The sequence below is a fragment of the Diplotaxodon limnothrissa genome, linkage group LG12, assembly GCF_057381915.1.
Source record: "Diplotaxodon limnothrissa isolate DT_005_m linkage group LG12, D_limnothrissa_male_GT1.1, whole genome shotgun sequence".
Lineage (NCBI taxonomy): Eukaryota > Metazoa > Chordata > Actinopteri > Cichliformes > Cichlidae > Diplotaxodon > Diplotaxodon limnothrissa.
Window position 1 is genome coordinate 27,455,383 of NC_140607.1, and position 14,874 is coordinate 27,470,256.

Genomic DNA, 14,874 nt, shown 5'->3' on the forward strand with positions numbered 1-14,874 from the left:
ACTGGCGTATATCTTGACATTATTGAGCTCGAATTATATCCCGCCCGCCTCCCACACTTTGCAACACTTCCACTTCAAAGTGTATGTGAGAGTGTGAGAGAGACCGACTGAGATAGAGGGAGAGAGATTAAAGATTGTAAAGACGGAGTATGTGAAATACTCAGGAGTTGTATGTAGTTTGATTTGGTTTGAAACTTGGAGCATTTGCCTGACTATTGATGTTAGGAGATTTAGATGCTTTTCTCATCTGGGTTTGTGTGTATCTATAATGATTCACCTGCGTTTGTCAACAGCATGCAGTACATTGATATCAAACGCAGAATTTTAATGATTTCACACAAAGTTGTTGCTTATAATTATACTATAAGATAAGATTCATTCCAGCCAAAAAATTGCCAAAGAGGTGCTTTTGTTTTCATCCACCTCACGTTTTAATTCCAGCCGGTTCAATATAAGATTTTTCTGACAACTACATGGATATCTGCAGTGAAAAAAAGATAAAAGCAGCAAAGCGATTATGTTTCCTCCATCACATTGCACAGCCCTCTATAATGCCTCAACTGCATGATGTTAAATGGGTTTTGCTTTTAAAGCAAATTAAATGATAACAGATGAGGCAAGGGTTGGCAGACAGGAGTGCATTAGTTTACACTGAGGAACCACTGTATAGAGTTTGGCATTGGGCCGGTGGAGACACACTGTACTGAACTGTTACAGTAACATTATAGCAATAGTGCCTGACAGGCTTATACTCAGGAGCACAATTACACACACACACACACACACACACACACACACACACACACACAGCTGCGTTCACAGGTGGCTTGTTATAATGTAATGATAAGCCCAAGACCTGACACAAGTTAGCTTTGCCTCTCATGAGTTTTTTGACATGATCTAGATGTCGACATACATGCTGACATACATGCTCACAGGTACACAAAACACAGTATATGACAGCACACACACACACACACACACACACACACACACACACGCAAGCAGTTATGTTTGTGCTTTGTGGCAGGCTTTCAGTTTTAAATGTAACAAATTGATGTTGATTTTGGCTTAGTTCAATGCTGGGTGTACACACTAGTGTGTCTGTGTGTGTTTGTGTGTAAGAGAGTCGGGGAAAGGCTAAGTGGAGCACGCATCGCTAACATCAGATAGTTCATGTAGCATAAATTTAAGCAACAACTTTTTGAACTTCGCTGTTGTTTTCAGATTTTTACCTGATGGCCTCTCTGATGAGATGAGGGTCAAGGAAAGTAAGGGCTCATTTGTAAAATCCCAGTTACAGCAGTGTGCGTGCGCGCGTGCCAGGCCCGGGACCACCTAAGAGGGAAGGCGGTAGGCGCCCTGAGATCAGCGCAGAGACAACTGGCAGCAGACTTTGAACCTGATCATATTCCGATTCGCATTGACAAAAGCGGCAGCGGCGGCGGCGGCGGGGGGGGTCGAAGGAGGACCTGCATCTTTATTGTGTCATCAAAATTACCAGTGACAGTTTGCGTCCTCGGCCCGGAGCAGAGCAGAATACAGAATACCAGTTAATCTTATTGACATTCCCAATAACCTCTTTGTGTTTTTTTCCTGTGTCGACACTATTAATAGCCCCCAAGATTTCTCTTTCTCCAACGCGCATTCCACTGCGTAAAAATAGAAATACAGTTGTCCATAACTGGCACCCATTGACACAATAGCTCCCGTTCCATAGACGTAGCTCCTCCCTATGCATGTGTGAGAGAGAGTGTGTGTGTAGCGGGTGGGTGACAGCTGGGCTTGCTGCGCTCCGCTTCAGTCTGGTAAGAAGCTTCATCTCCAAATAGGATGACCGTCGGCTTTTGTGGAAGGGACTGCGTTCAGCTCCGTAGCTAGTTCTGGGACACCCGGTTGTTTGTGTTCGTACAGTTTACCTGAGGGAAGTTTACGAGGCAAAGCGTCCTTTTTTGTCACTAGTGTGGATTTCCGATGGATATTCCGATTTGAGTGGTGTGATTTGAGCGCGGCATGTAACAAAAAGAAGCGCATGAGAAAAGTAGCGCTCGTATTGTTATCCTAAAGCGAGCACCATCTGAACTGCTTTGAGGGACACATCTCATGGATTACTAAAAGGCAGAGCTGTGTAACCACTCCGAGGGATATCCATTCATGAGCTGAAGGTGAGATTTCTTTGTTTACGTCTAACTTCATGCGCTCATAGCCCGTACCAGCCTTTCTCAAACCCCGGAGGCTTGTTTTCTGTGCAGCCAGGCTACCGGGCGACAAGTGCACCAGCTTCGCGCGGTAACCGTATCAACTTAGTATGTTTTCGGATATTTACAAAAGCATTTTTATTAAATGTGTGAATCAGAATGTGTACATTTTACATTCATATGAGAACTGTGATCCTTTTCCGCAAGAAAAATACCATCTGGTGATTTAAACAGATCATAATTTCGTGCGTAATCCCTCCTATGCTGTTTGTTCATATAGTAGAAAGAAGTGTAAGTCTCGGAGGACCTATTTTGGATCAAACTAGTGCGTCTAAACACGAGAAAAAACAATACCAGTGTATAATTTCAAAATATGAAAATAAGGAGGGGAAACGTGTTTGTAGGAACTTGCTGGAGTGGACCGACTGTAGTCCTCCCGCCCCATGACTTCACAGTGCTTACTTTCAAACTACAGCCATTAAACACACTTATTAAGATATTAATGTTAATGTTATGAAAACGCATAATACTCGAGTCCTCGCTTCATTATTACAGTGCATGACGGGATTTTCATTTGCAATTTATTTCCACATTACGTGGAGTAAATGTATCTGTATTTAAAGCAGATATTCATAGGGTGGACTAATTTTGTTAACAATCTTTCTACTTCACAGTATTTCTACAAAACTCTTGATTGAATCACAGGGATGTGATGTGAATTAATCATTTTACATTCATGTTTTTATTGCGAAGTGAGCTACTCTGCGGGCTGAGACTTTCTTCCTCTCTCTCGCTTTCTGCGTGTGTTTCATACACACAGAGGGACAGGCACACTGGTTAGGGTGTGTTCAGCCACCAGGTGATGGAGTGGTCACTGTTACTCTTTTCCAAAAGATCAGTCAAATGTTTCTAATATTGACCAGGGGCGCAGGTTGAGAAGTGGATTAGCCAGTAGAAGAAGTGCTTCTGCACATTATTTCTATTTATTTATCAAGCCTGGAGGAGAGATAGAGGCCTCACAAACCACATCCAACACAAGTGCCAACACCCAGTTACTCTGTGATTGCCCCTCTCTTCCCTTCCCTTCTCCTCTCCTCTCCTCGATTTCCCCAGAGGCACTGGGAATAGCTGGAAAAGGAATTTTCAAACTCTGAATGTAGGTTATAGATTAGAAAGTGTGCAAGTGAGCTGATAGAAATGGGTGAATCCAAGCACTTTTGAATGCAGACCGCAAAATATGCATCATGTCAACTGTTTTCCAGATGCACCACATGGTGTATCAGCCTTTTTTTTCTAAGTGGAAAAAGAAAAAAAAACTTTACACCAGCTCTGAGAGGAAAGGGTGTTGTAGTTCATGTTTTCCCTGAAATGCCTGGAAATATTTGGGGCTCCTCTGTGTTTTTTCACGTGTGACCTTATGTTTTTTTGCTGTCAGCATACACACTGTGCTGGGTATTACACACAGATCTTAAATGGGGAAAGAGCAAAAATGTTTTAACATGTTACCTCTTCTCCTCCTACAACATTAGCCTGGAGGCATTGAAAAATCCTGGAGGCATTTTTTTTTCTTAAGATGTTGCACAGCCCGCAAGTCCCACCATATTGCCTCACGCAGCATACAGCACCACCAATAAGAGTGCTAATCCTACTATTAGCACTTTATATTTTGACATGTTGGTTGTGCTGACACATGAATTACAGCATGATTACCTTAGTGACAACAGTCTGCCTGTTGTCCTCCTGAAAAAAAACCCCAGAATAAAGCAGGGCGACCAGAGTTGCTGCTTGTATTTGGAGCAATGCTCTGTGGAGCGTTTGATCCGCCGATCCCCTAACAATAGCAACGGGGATGGCATTGTGTGTGACTGATGTGCATTTGTCACACTGTATGTGTGCGCGCGTGAGTGTGTGAGACAGAGAGAGGAAGAGAGAAGCAGAAATAGAAAGAGCGAGACAGAGTTTGTATTTACCTTTGCCAGTTAAGGACAGATGCAGATGTTGCTTTAATACAGTGGGTCTGAATAATTGATAAAGAGCTTTGCTCCTGTTCAAATGAATTGGCCCTCTATTATAAACAGCCACAACAGTCAGCCACTGTTAACTGCTGGTCCTCATTCAGTCAGTGTCAATAGTCTGCATTCAATAGTGTGTGTATTTATGCATATTTAATAAAAGCCATGTTTTATTGATGCACATCCTTGGTGTGTGGGCTTTTTTTTTTTTTTTTTTTTTTTTTTTTAGAAACAATTAGACTACAAGAAAGCATCAAACGCATCTTAGTCATCTGAATGTGATTTATTGATGCTTACCCCATTTTCAGCTTCCACGTCTTTCTAAATTGCCGCCGCCTCAGTTGCACTACCGTAACACTAAATAACAAACCTCTAGTAACAGAACAAAGCCGGAGAAAGAGCGTAATCCCGGCTTTGTGGATGTGCTTTTAACACATTTTGTTTTAGAAACGCGGGTCAGCTCAGTCAAAGAAGCTTGGGTTTGAACTTTTGCATCACAGATGTTATGGCACAGTGTCTGTTTTTGGCTGGCTCTCTTTTCAGATTCAGTGGGAGTCTGCTGTGATTCAGAAGGTAAAAGAAAAACAAGCAGGAAGATATCCTAACCTGCTACAACAAATTATACAACTGCTCTATATAAACATTATTTTGTACTTAACCTTCTGCTGCTCTGTCTCACTTTTTTTGTTGGCAATGAGTTCTGTGATTATTTGATAACTACATCATTTTATCTGAAAAAAAAAATGTTGACAGAGATATAAAAGATATTAGACCTATGCTGAGATTTGCATCCACCCTTTTGTTTAACTTATATTTGTGATTCCTTAATAAAAAAAAGTTTATTTACTCATTATACACCATACAGCCTTCTTTTACTGGAACATGTTGCTCATTGTTTATATGAGATGATAAATGGTATTCACTGTACTACAGGCACTTGATATATATCAGTGCTGTAGAGTCCTGTATGCTCCATTCACAGCATGGCTCATTGAGAATGTAATCACTAATCACTAGCTTCTGCGCGTTGTTCTTGTTCTCGCTGTCTTTCACACATTCACACACACACACACACACACACACACACACACACACACACACACACACACACACACACACACACACACACACACACACACACGGATTCAATGTGTTGTTCTAACTGGCTGCTTTCTCCCACTTAGCCTTAACCCTTGTGGCTCCATAAAAAATGACTCTACAGTGCGTCCACAGAATTAACCATCCATGTGTTAAACACTCTTCATACTCATTACATTAGCATAATTGATTGACCGTGTTGTAAACTGCATGCCAAAAAAGCCAGAGGCATGAAGGACCAGGCAAGCAGTGCCTGTTGGTGTTTTGGCTGTTGGTCCTTGGCAATGCTTTGTTGTTGGAAATTAAGTGAATTAGAAAGTGATAGCCAGCTCATCTAGGAGAAGACTGAGAGAAGCCAAACTTTGCCGTGCGTGCTAGATGAAAACCCATCCACTGAAACATTTCAAATCAGCTTAAATTGTGCACTTTCTCTTCATATTATTATTTTAAGCACTTAGTGTATGCTACATTAACATGTGGTAATACCTTTGTCACAGCTGGGTTTGGTTGCCTGTCATTACTCAGATGGAATGGAAAGGAAATACATTTGCAGGGATAATCCAAAAACAGCAGGGCTTTGTGTGATTGCCTGGGAGATGGATGAATGAGTGGCCTTGAAAACAACCAAGTCTTGCGCTACAGACCAGATGATGTAAATCACGGCACACAGTGTTAAAATATGATGTCCTAGTTCCCGTCCTGCTGTTGTGCTTCTGCAGGTAAGAGAAGCCAGCTGTGAGTCATGGACACATCCACAGTCTTTTAAGACTCATTAGGGCTGCATCCGCTACTGTGGTTGTGGTTATTTCTGTGGTTAGTTTGCTTGTTGGGAGCCAATAAGAAAGGTTGTGTGTCATGTGGATGTTAAGCATCAGAAAAACCCCTGCTTACTGCCTCTTAATTTGCTTATGTGTCTGTGTCTCTGTGTAGTGCCTAAGTCAGACCCTTTTCCGTGCGTATAGTACCACAAAGCACAGAGGGTGGCTAATGGCGAGGGGGGGTTTGAGTGTGCTCTCATTGTGTGTACTCTCTGCGTCTGTGTGTGCGTGTTTGCGTGGCGTTGTTCGAGTGCATCTGTCCCTCCTCCCCAGGCCCCAGCGATTGGCACTGCATCTCTCATCTATTAATCATAGAGAGCGCTTGCTCTCTCATTCCGTTGCCATAGTTTCAGGACCTGAGACAGTGTTGGGGTGCGTTACTGCCTAGAGAGAGGAAAAGTGAGAGAAAGAAGGGGAGGAGAGAGGAGGAAAGGAAAGGAAGGAGGTGTGACTAAGGAGGAAAAGAGGAAATTATATAAAGAGTGTAGTGTGGGGAAGACTGAACAATTGAAAGAGAGCAGAGGAGGGAAGAGGGGAAGTGACTGAAAGAGCAATGCCAGGATAACGCACCGAGCAGGTCCTCACGCTGTGGGTGAGAGTGCTTCAAGAACCAAAATGGATTCCATTTTTATCTCAGCAGTAAATCCTCTATCTCCTCTCTCTTTCACACACATACGTACATAAACTCTTTCCATCTCTCTGCTTTCTCCTTCCTAAAGAGAGCAGAAGAATATTTTCACAGTAGGCGTCATCTTGTGAATAGCAGGCTCATGGGGCTGGTGCATCTCCAGTGTGTTACAGTACATTGAACTGCTGCTATTTCACCTTGCTTTACAATGGAAAAATCCTTCCACTAAGCTGAAATGGAAGATGGGCAAGGATCGCCTGTTTCATGCTCAGTTGGTTGTTTTGATGGCAAATCATGCTGAATTCATGTGTTATTCCATGATGGATAAGTCCATAAATCGACCACTATGGAAATTTCCAAGGCAGGGAATACCTCATGCTATCAGCTCTTGTTTCTCAGTCTCTTAGCATTTTATCATCTGCCTATCTCGTTGCTTTTTTTTCTTTTTTTTTCAGCCCTGTTCTCCTTCTCTCCAGATTTATATTTGCTTCCTTTCACGCAGAAGGAAAACATGAACATGTGCCGGTACTTTCACAGAAGGACTTCTTGTTTTGGCTGTAGGCTTTGTACCTCCCATATGACCTCATAATCTCATCTGGGTCTTTTAATGGCTAACCATGCACTAATGTGGTGGTTGTATTATCGCCTTGTCTCATCACATCATTCCCTGCTTGTGAGTATTTCCAGTGGGGGCTTCTGGGAGTGCAGTCCACTGGCAGCACTGTAATCATGGGATTCTCACTGCACAACCACCTTTCACTCAAATGCGTGTACACAATTACACACAAATTCACTCATACGCACACAAGGCGCATTTTTAGTGCACACAAATTCATGCGTCAGGGCAGTTTCTTTCATGTCAGTAAGATTGAAGAGGGATAAAGAAAGCTTGTCATTGTTACAGTGGTGCACGTAATGGGTGCTAGTGGGCAGAAACTCAAGAATACCTGATTGTACAGCACACTCTGTAATTCTCCCTTCACTGTGTATGGACTTTCTGCTGGGGAATTACTATTAGGGGACATAGGGACAAAGGAAGAAGTGAGAGGGTGTGTTTGCTCTTTGTACTGATGGCAGTGGGGTGCTTTTGTGTTTTTGAAGTAATGGGATTGCAGGTGACATCATAGTGCTCGCATTCTCAGGTGCAGCAGGTGAATTAATCCAGGTGGGGGAGGGGTTAAAGGTTGAGTGTGTGTGTGTGCAGATTTTATAGCTCTGTGAGTAGCTGTGCAAACAGACATGCACGGTTGTGCACGTGTTGATATACATGTATGTGTATCACTTGTCAAAGTAGAGGAAAGCCAGTGTGTAAGGTGATCGGTATGCTCAAGGCAGAGCAGCAGTCACTCTTCCAGAGGCTATAAGCCTCGCTGAATGTGGGAGGAGCAGTTGTCTCTGAAAGCCGAACTGCTGGTTTAGATACGCGAGCCAAACAGGACTTGACGGATTTCGTTTATGATCCACGTTTCTGGATTTTTTTTTTTCCCTCCACAGCAATATTTCTGTTTAAATTATCTGCCGTTCGATAATCTAATGTTGCTTGCTGTGATACAAGCAAGCATTAGCTTGCTCTGAGCTGGGCAAGCTTATACTTAAGCAACCTTTAATTGATATCCGAGTCAGCATGTGATTTGTAACAACCATCCCAAACTCATCTGATTCACTGATGATGATCATAGAGTTCTTGTAATTGGTCCCGGGTTCATATTAATTATTTACAGTGGTCTCTAGAGTTCTAGGCACATAAACATGAACGGTATTAAGAAAGGAGTTTTACATCTGGTCATATGCGAGCAATCAGAATCAAGGAGTAGATTTAGTTGCTAACATGAAAAACCTTACCCAACCAGTATTATCTTAGTTTATATTCACAGTGTTTCTTATTAGAGGTAGAAAAATCCAGACTCTGTGTGCTTCTTCAGCATTTGTCTCAACCCTTGTTAAAAAATCTGTCTTCCCCTGGTCACAGTGGCTGGTAGACTACAAGTGATTCCCCTGAGGGTCCTCTATTTCAGAATCCAATCAGGCAGAACTCCGAACAATATTACCTCTGTGTGTGTGTGTGTACATTTATTACATAGTTAATGAACAAATTGCAGCCATGTGGCAAGCTCTGGTGGCGTGGCTGGCTAACAAAAAAAAAGCAACACCGAAAGCACGTGCACGCACGCACACACACGCACACACGACTCACCACAAGGCTCCCAATGTTCTTGGCCTGTCTGTCCATCAGCTCATGCAGAGCGCTGGGCTGGGAGTACTTATCATCACTATGCTGAGTGGAGGCCTTACAAAGGCGTACACACACACACACACACACACACACACACACACACACACACACACACACACACACATTCATGCATGCAGTTCAGTCAGCTCAGGGAAACTGCTTGGTATAGTCAGGGCTCCTGTAATGATTAAATTTATGGTGTGACAGCAGCCTGAGCTTAGGAAACTAAACAGATAGGCAAACAGGGTGACTAGCAGGCAGGTAGGCAGCTAGAAAGGCAACTGTATCTCCAGTTGAATATATTTAAATAGCTGCCATAATAGTGTTTACAGGTAATGTTTTTACAATCCAGGAAACGTAAATCCTTATACAGCAGAAAAGTCACAGGAAGGAGGCCGGGGTAAATGGTGCAGAATGCAGGACTTCGACATAAACACCAGTAAACCGATTCCTAATCCCACGTGTTGTTAGGTTCCTGAAACACTTGGTCAAAAGAAAAATTGTTGTTTTGGTTTAGTTAAAAATCCGAAGCTTTGTCCATTTATACTCGAAGCCAGCTGAAGGCCAATTTATGGTCCCGCGTTGGTGTCTGTTTTTGTAGCTTCCCACCTACGCAGGGAGATGGATTATGGGAATTCACACAACGTGGAGGCTCGCGTACAGTCCTTCAACGAGCAAACACCGTGTCGCCCCTGGGCGATGACGCTACATGTAGGTCAAATGATGATTGGTTGAAAGGTTGGCTTAACCAGGAAAGCGAATTAACACAGTACACCGCAAGAAGGAGAAGCGGGAGAAACAATGGAGCACGAAGAAGTACATAGGAGAAGCACAGACAGTAGCTGCAGGGGATCATTTTAATTATTTTTACACTCAGTTTCACCCACCTAAAACAAAGTTCTTTATAACCTTTGACTTTGGTGTTTCTAGCAGCAAAGAACAAAAAACAGTGCACGCATAAAAATAGAGAATTCTGCATTTCCAGTTGTTAAACATATTTTTGACTCTGCCCCCAAATGGCAGCAGATAGCCAAGCTTAGCAAAAATACGACAAACAGGGAAAACCAGTAGGCATGTTTCAATTACAGTGAAACTTAAAATAAAATAGAGAAATTACACATAGTTTTGTAGCAGTTTCCCAATGTAACTCAATCATTGTAAGTTGCTCACAAAATGTATTTGTTAGTGCTAATTAGTGACATAAACGTAATGTATAGACAGCAAACTTGAGCTGGGAAAATAAACAAGACTGTCAGATAGACAGTTATGCTAGGGGCATGCAGGAATGCAGACTTAGAGATAACTGGGACATTTAAAAAGACAGGTACAGAGGAAGACAGCCTGTCAAAGAGGGTAATAGAAAGAGTCTGGACAGTTAGGAAGGGAGGCAGTGAAGCTTTGAGGCACAGCAAAGAAACTCCTTTTCAAAATGAATTCTCGTGAAAAGAAATAATATTTCATCCTGCCCCATCCATCCCCCTTTAATCTGGACAAAAGGTGCTCTGTATGTGGGCAGGTAATCAGGCAAGCAGGTTGATAGGCAGGAAGACAGACAAGCTGTGAGGCAGGAGAAGAGAATTTGTGCCTTGCATGATAATATATTCATTCATCCCCCACTCTGATAATGTTCACAGCATGCTTGGGTTGATTCATTCATCACAGCCTACTGGGGGCCTTTTTACGTTATTTGTTAAAAAGCTTTGCTTTTCTAAACCTGTTAAGGTTTGCTGACTGGATTATTCTGGAGGTGAATGCTTCTGGGCTTGTGAAGGTGGGTAAGGCTATAGTGCATGTATTGTAACTAGTGTCTTGTTTGTGTAGGTATGCACTCTTGCATAAATTGGTGTGTGTCGAGACAGAAATGTGCAGCGAGGCTTATTTTGGTCTCTGAGTTTGGTTTGATTGGGCAGTGCAGCAGCTGCATACAGAAACGCTGTATCTTTTGATGTGCTCCCATCCTCAGCTAATCTTGGACCTTCTCATCTGTTTCTCTGATGGTTTTCTGTACTTTCTGTGGGATCTGTTTAACTTCATCCCAATAACCAAGACATTTTCTGTCTATTGATTATGGTATTATACAGCAGTTGAACCCTTGATTATTTAATTGGGTTTGGAATCAGAGTGAGGAGTGATGGCTACGTGCCGAGCTCCTCTGAAGAGAATTTGATGAGTCAACGCTGGTCAGGCTTTATCACAGAGAATTATTTCTGTTTCGGGTAGATTATTACAATCTGTGCATTTTCTCAATATCAAATCTTGTTTGCATAAAGGCTTTTAACTGTTCTCAGCTGGTTGACAGGTAGGAAAAACAGAAGACAGCTAATTCATTAGTCAACCACTTCAGTTTCTCTCTCCCTCGTGTCTTTTTTCCTTCTGCAGGTTTTTGTCATGGTACATGTGAGCTAAGCCTGGATGGACAAGATATCCTAATTTTACCTGGTCTAGTAATGCTAGCCCGGTAACTAGATAGGAACACTGGAAGGAAGGTGATGCTGTGTAGACGCACTATCAGTTAATCATTTACAAGGTTTCGGAGGGTTTTACTGATGAAGGAAGTTTTTTTTCCCTTCTTCTTCCTTAAGTAAATTATTTTTGTGTTTTAAAAAAAAAATCAAATTTATAACAGAAAGTTATTTCTTTTTAGCTGGTTCCCACCTTTTAAATGTGTATTGAAGGGTTTAAAACATTTTAGAAGATTATTGTTTTGGTTCCTCTTTGGCTGACTTATTCCAAAAACTAGTTTTGCTCTTGTCTGAGTGTTTTCACAAAGGAAATCCACGGCTTTGCTACCTGGTCTTCATCTTGAGAGTTTACACTGCAAAATTACATTAGATTACATCACCACCCATGACAACAAAGAAATCAAACAGCAAGAAAAGGCAGTGTGATGAGTCTGTGGAGGTGTGGCTCTGACCTAGATAAGATTGGGAGTTTGGAGCATTGAGCTGATCCCGTGGTGTAGGCCTATTGTTGTCATTCAGTCTGTACCTGACTTTGATCTCCATCCTTCCCCCGTGCCACACTGGATTTGCTTCTCTGTTCAGTCCTGTGAGGTGCAGTCATCCAGGGCCAGTTGAATCCCCTCTAGCAGACTGGTTGATTGTTGCAGACTCTATCTAGAACAAACAGCGTTTTATGCAGCCAGCTGATAAGATGGGACATGGTGGTGTGTTCGCTCTGGCGCCGCTGCAAGCGTCATTTGTTTCACACATTAACAGGTGAAGGACTTAGTGTGTGCTTACAACTATGATGGTGTATGTGAGTGTGTACTTTGTGTTAGTCAAGCTATGTAACCCTGGCTGACCCACACTGTGGTAATTTAACAGTCACAGATAGCACAAACCCTGTGAAGAATGAGGATGTGGTTACCAGTAATTGCCGTAGCTTAAGTATATTGCCATATGCTTTATATGCACAGTGGTTCATGTGCTTCTTATGCACACATGACACCATGCACATAAGTATGCACAAATATAATCATGTGAGCTCAGGACCCCGTGACAGCTGAGCAATTAAATGACAGCCTTAAATACATCCAATAGGAGAATTCAGTATTTATGGCTACTGCGAAGTGTGCTTCAAGCTGCACATGTTTAGAGTAACATTATACATATGCGATGCAGTTTCGCTTGCCATTTTAGCAACACTTACATTTGTGATATTTAAAATAATACCACTCACAACTCATCCATCCATAGTGTAACCTGCTCAAACTGTTTGTCTTTTAATGCTTGAATAGTTAATATTTTATTCTGGTTCTGATTACAGAGGTCAGACCACTGCAGAGTTTCACTTATTTTCACTTCCACTTTACATCAGCATCTTTCACTTCACACCAGGCTTGTTCAGGGCAATTGTCTGTAAGAAGCTGCCTACACGACCTTAATTACCTGGGGAGGCTGTATTTCTTACCTCCACCACTTGCATAATAAGGCATGACTGTCTGTTTGAGTGCTCTCGTTTCCTGTCCCGCCCTTGAGGCATTCAGATAGTTATTCCATCATCACGGTGATTTCCATGCCTGTAACTCTGGGCTAATTACTTATAGTAAATACTGCCTGGGTTGTGACTACAGCGTCAACTGGAGCGGTGAGCACAGGGGAGGTACTTTTCATTAATTAATTGTTATTTGGAATCCTCTGTGAATGATTGGAGTCAGTTTGACACAACACAGGAAGAGAGGCGCTATTTTTATCCAAAGTACCTTACTGGATAGCAACAGAGTGGATTTTTGAACATGTCTGAATCAGTTGCAGCCACACAGAGGTACTGTGTAAACTTTAGTTAGGTGCTAAGATTTAGTGGCTAAGCTTCAGTCAATTTAGGCTAACCAAGTGTCTCTTACTCTGTTCTGACTTAGCAATTTCTCATCTGCTTTTCATCCTTAATTCCTCGTGCCACTATACTGAGATTAAATAAAGATTGTGGTTGGGGGAAATATTGATTTTAGTGGCTAGAATGTTAGCCGATTCTCAAGAGCTTTTTATAGCCATTAGCAATGGTTATTCGTTCCCTGGGATGCATTGTGTTACATCTAATGAGAGTGTAGAAGCGGATGGCAAGATTGTAATCAATAGAAGCATTAATACTGTTTGCCCTGTGTGCCTTTCCTCCTCACACGGATGACCGCTGTCTTCCTCTTTTCGGTGAAACCACTGCTATCATGAGTTCAGCTCATGGGTCAAATATGCTGCAGTCACCATATGATGTGCTCATAAGAGTGCACCAATAAAACCGTAGTGGAAAGGTTAGTCATAGGAAACAGCTTGCTGACTACTGTAGGCCTGCCATATGCCTCAAGTAAACAGAGCTAAAAGGAGATATTATTCACAGTGGGACCTAATGAGGAGCTGAATGTAGAAAAAACGGGGGACCTGACAAGTGTTGAGGCTTTGGTTACCCTTTTAACTGATAACTATCTCTCAAATGGACAGAGAGACGAGCGCACCTGTACTGCAGACATTTGTATAAGAGAACAAATAGTGTATTTTATTACCTGGCAGATGATGGAACTTTATCCGCCTCTGAGGGGTTTTAAGGTGGAGTTTGATGAACAAACATGTGTGAGCGATAACAAGCTTTTGACAAGCTTTTATGGGATTATGACCCTTATCTGGAAATTCTAGAAGACCTCTATAAAATAATATACACGGTCAGGCTCAAGCACGCAGGTACGTGCACAGAGGTATCCAAAGAAACACACTTTGCCTCAAGTTAAAGGCATGCGATTCGATGGGCTGGGTTACCTGTCCGGTATCTGCTATCCAGGTTTTGGGCTGGATTCTGTGTATCAAGTGACGGTGGGTCAGATATGCACTGGGAGTCAGATGACTTTGTGGTCAGACGAAGATCTGATCCATGAGAAGGTGGATTCTCTGACTCGGGTTTTCTTTGTTTTCCTAGTGTCAGGTGCCTGCTGGAGACCACAATTTAATGATGAAGGAAGGAGTCAGCTGGGATGTATGAGCTTAAACTGAAAGAATTAAAGGGTTAATCTATTAGGCAATCCACTAAAAATTAATTAACAACTACAGTGATAGTCAATTAATCATTTGAGCCATTTAGTGCAACCATTGCTGCTTCCAGGATCTCACTTATGAGTAGGTGGGTTTTTTTGTCATGCACTGCTGAGTATTTGTTATAAATCAAACTATTCAATTAGAACACTGTGAGTTCTGGAAGAAGTTGTGTGTTTTTTACTGGTGACATGTGGAGAGTCCAGACCTCCCACCCCGAGACCCTGAAGTGGATAAACGGTTAAGAAAATAAATATGTGTTCCTTTTTTTAACTTCTTCTGATGACAATAAAATAATCTATTATTAACAGAAACAATATGGTGTATCAAATTGTTTTCATCATAGAATTACATTAATCATTACATTGATT

The 14,874-nt window shown here is 42.1% G+C and overlaps 1 protein-coding gene across 1 annotated transcript in view; it reads left to right on the forward strand.

The window, feature by feature from the left end:
- Positions 1-1,818: 1,818 nt before the first annotated feature.
- The window catches only part of sema6a (sema domain, transmembrane domain (TM), and cytoplasmic domain, (semaphorin) 6A), a 105,815-nt gene continuing 92,759 nt past the window's right edge, over positions 1,819-14,874 (forward strand). The window contains exon 1 of the mRNA XM_085367417.1: positions 1,819-2,165. The gene's annotated coding sequence lies outside the window, so the exon portion shown is untranslated. The remainder of the gene's footprint in view (positions 2,166-14,874) is intronic.